The sequence below is a fragment of the Theobroma cacao genome, unplaced genomic scaffold (assembly GCF_000208745.1).
Source record: "Theobroma cacao cultivar B97-61/B2 unplaced genomic scaffold, Criollo_cocoa_genome_V2, whole genome shotgun sequence".
NCBI lineage: Eukaryota > Viridiplantae > Streptophyta > Magnoliopsida > Malvales > Malvaceae > Theobroma > Theobroma cacao.
In genome coordinates, this window is record NW_017234729.1 from 80,354 (window position 1) to 84,693 (window position 4,340).

The window sequence follows — 4,340 nt, forward strand, 5'->3', positions numbered from 1 at the left end:
GAAGAAGGATCATATGGTTGATCCAAGTGGGGGAGAAGATGACAAGCCTGACTCTATAAAAATATTTGTCATGACATACATGTGATGGATAGCATGTTTGCATGCTAAGAGAGTCTCGAAAAATTTACAAAAAAGTAGGTATTGTACCTAGACGTACAACAAAGTGATTTAACCCTCGAACTAGATCAAATAGAGAATTCACGATGAAATTAAGAATTTTAAAGTCCCATAATGGTTTAATATGGTGATTCGGAGTTCGAGGATCAATTTGGAGTCAAACCGAAATTTTCGCTATCTAGGGGTAAAATGGTCATTTGCCACCTGAGGACAAAATGAGAATTTTAGAAAAGATTTTTTTGGCCTCATTTGACTTATTGGAGTATAATTTGACTTATTGGAGTAGGATTTGAGGTTTAGAAGTGAAAATGTTTAATTTCGGTATAATTTAGAGTAAAAAGGTAAAATGGTAATTTTGCCATCCCAGGGGTAAAATTGCAATTTTCCACCACCAGGACATTTTTCCAGCACATGGTCTTCCTTTATCCTCATTTTGACCATTGACTAATTGTGTGGTGGAGATAAAAGGATTAAAATTTTAAAATTTTAAAAATGGACCAATAAGAAAATGCCATGTGTTATACCTTTATTATTTTATTGTTTCTTTATAAAAAGGAATAAAATCAGCCCATTTTCTTCATATGGCCGGCCAAGCAAGGAAGAGAGAGAAAGAGAGGAAGAGCAAAGGGAAAAACAAGAAAACCTAGGTGAAAATTCAAAGAAAAAGTGAAGAAATCAAGGAAACAAGCTAGGTAAGTTAGAATTTCTTTAGTTCTCCTTGATACCTAGCCTACCCATGCTTTTGTTCTTGATTTCCATGGCTGAATATTGAGTTATTATGATGAATTCAATTCTGAAAAATGGGTTAGGAGAGAGAAAATTGTTAGATTAATTTGATTTTAAGCTATGTTAGTGTTTTAAGTTAGTTTAGCATATTTAGAAACAAAACAATAAGAAAAGAATTTATTTTCTCCCACAACCCTTAATGGCCGAATTTACCATGTGTTGAGTGAGGATGAATTTGATTTTCATTCTAGGAGAATTGGTTAAGAAATGATGAATTATGAGCCTAGAAAAATAATGGAAATTTTCAGAGCAAAAATACGAATTTTTACCCACTAGGGGTATTTTCGTAATTTGCTATCGAGACTGATAAATTGAATCTCATTCACAATCATTAAGGTAATTTAGGTATAATTGGAGTGTAGAAAGTGAGAAGAATTGATTTGAAGTTAAATTGGAGATAATAGGCCAAATTAGGTCAGCACCGCATTTAAATGGTAGTATGATAAGTTGTACATCATATCATGCATATATACCGAGCCTGAATTGATTTTATAATGGTCAAGCATTGATGTGATGAATTATGTATTGCACATTGTGGATAGGTGGTGAGCAAAGTACACTGGTAAAAGTACAAAAATTATGCTTGGAGACTGGGATTAGGAGTACATCGACTCCTAGAATAGTGAGTGAACTTATTATCGTCTTAATTATCTAGAGTAGTTTTATACAATTGTGTGATTTTATGAAAAATGGGTTTAAATGGTAAATTGCTATGTTTTAAGAGAAATTGCAATTTTATAAAATGATTTTATAAATTTTCTGAAAAAATCGAATACTGGTTTTGAAAATAGAGTAATTGGAGATTGCCTGCTTGTGTTGCAAATGTATGGTTTTGAATTGAATGGCTTATGACAATAAATGAGCATGAATGGCTAAACTAATTTTGGTGTTAGAATTATTTATACTGTGTATTCAGCCTTGAGAGGCTAGGTTGCGATAAATTGTCATGTCATGCGAGAATGAATTTTATTGATTGGTGGATTATATATTAATTATTCACTGCAGAGGGGGCTCCGTGGACCAGCCTATTAGAGAGGCACAGTAAACTCCATTATATTCTTACCTCGAACGGAGAGGCGCGTAGGGTATCTCCTAAGGTAAAGCTTAGGGTTCACTTCATGCCAAACCACCACGTGAAGGGGCACTCAGCCAACGCTAAGGAACGACTGTATTTTTCTCAAACTAAAAATATATTTTAAGTGTATACAAAAATTTTAACAGCCTTGACGGACTCAGTTGGATGCCCTGCGCAAGGTATCACCGAGTATGAGTTTTGGCACGAGCTAAAGTTTTAAGAAATTCATAAGCCAAGTTGTTACTCGATTTTTATGGATTGATTTTATTTGGTTGAAATGAGTTGAAAGGTAATGAAATTACAATATGATGATTTATTTTAATTGTCTCCATTTACTCGACTTTAGATAGTTTAGATGGTATTTGTTTACTCACTGAGATTTTATAATCTCACCACCCTCATTTCCTCACATTTCAGGCTCGAGGAATTCCATAGTTAGCTGACTTTGACAAGGACTTTCATTTGGACTCGAATCGGTAAAAGCTGTAGGTTTCCAACTTCCGATGCATTTTGGTTAGAGGTGGGCCCACGTGTCACTGTAAAAGAAATTTTATGCTTTAGTTATTTGCTTTATAGTATATATGAATATAATTAACTTTTACGCTATAAGAATTATATACCGATAATTTTGTGAAAATTATTTTACAAGAAAATAGTTTATTTTATTGAATATTTTTATTATATTCACATGGTCAAATTTTCACTTCAAATGAACGTTTTAGATACTTAATTTATTTTTAAATCATTAAATATATATTTTCTGCTTACTTACTACATTTTTAGCAAGTTTTGAGATTTTCAAAAAAAAAAATGAAATGACGAAAATGCCCTTGTGAGCTAGAAAACAAAATGTTATGTTCTGATTTGGAAATGATTTGTAATCCCTTGAATTTTGATATTTGATAACTATTGCTCATCGAGGAAGTGCGAAAGCTGATACGAGAGTCTTGCGGGGTTTCGATCGGCATTCGGGATGAAGAATGTCTGTCGAGGCCTCGCGGCGGGTGTCACGGGCCCGATGGGGAGTTCTGGATCGTGACAATTTAGATTGGTATCAGAGCATTTGGTTTCAAAAATTAAAACTTTTGGTTTTAAAGATCAGAACTTTTGTGTTTAAAGTTTTATTTTTTAAGTTGTTTTAAAATTTACAGTGTCAACGTGGCCCCAAGTCTAGTTAAGTTAAGATATGTTAAGTTAAGTTAGATTGAATAGAATGCATGCATCTACATATAGAAACCTACCTACTTTTGGGATACATGAATGATTAAGTAATTACTACTTGGTTGCGTATAGGTTTTGAGGTGCGCTGGTGACACACACACCATGTCTAGGAGAGACGGTAGTCCCGACGCCTCTCATAGTATTAGCGAGGGATCGCTAGATTCTACTGTTAGGAGCCGATGGCAGCCCGAACCGAGTAGTCCAAAAAGTGCAGATAGTAATAATATTAATGTAAGCATGAGAGGTTCCCTTTTGAGGGAATCTAAGGAATATGCTAAAGAAATGGAGAAATTAAGGATAGCCGAAGGAGGTATTCGTTCTAGGAAGAGCGTGACAGTAGTCCGACACTTTCCACCAGGCTGTGGGAGAAATGTAAGGGAACAACCAGAAAAGAATAAGGAGAAAGTAACAGTGGTAAGTAAACCTCGTAGGGGGTGAACGTTGTACGACATTTTCCTCCTGGTTGTAGAAGAAATGCTGCATCGATAAGTGATGAGGAACGTAGGAGAATGCAACAAGCCTGGATTGAAGAACAAAGGAGAAAATCTCAGGAGGAAGAGGATCCATTGATGTGCCTGGATCAAGACAATGAGGAACCTAAAGATGTTTAATACTTTAGTTGAAGTTGTATTATCATAAATCTAGGCAAGTGTCGTTTAAGGAAAAATGTGGTAGTTACCTGTATAAAGGAGTTAGGAGTGGCTTTTATTTTGTATGACTCGAACGAAATGTAAAATAGCTGTTTAAATAATTAGATATGTATGGGAATCTTTTAGTATAATAGAGATAAATTGGTAATATAATTATTGAGGAAGGTTATAGAAGGAAGCAATAAGGTTATAAATAACATTCGAAATGGGTAACGTGATTAAGTTGATGATTGTAATTTAAGCATGAAGGGGATTACTCAGTGATGCCATGACACTATGAGGCAATAGTTGGGCCAAATATAACCCAATGAAGTTAAATTATGGAATATGGGGAATACAAAATTTTGATTCAGTAAGGATTGCGAGAATAAAGTGAGGAGAAAGCTGGGCTGTTTTCGTAGTTAATTATACCGAAAGTCAATAAAATTATTGGAGGATAAGACAAAGAAGATAATTGGATAGGGATGACAATAAATTTGAAGAAAGTTGTA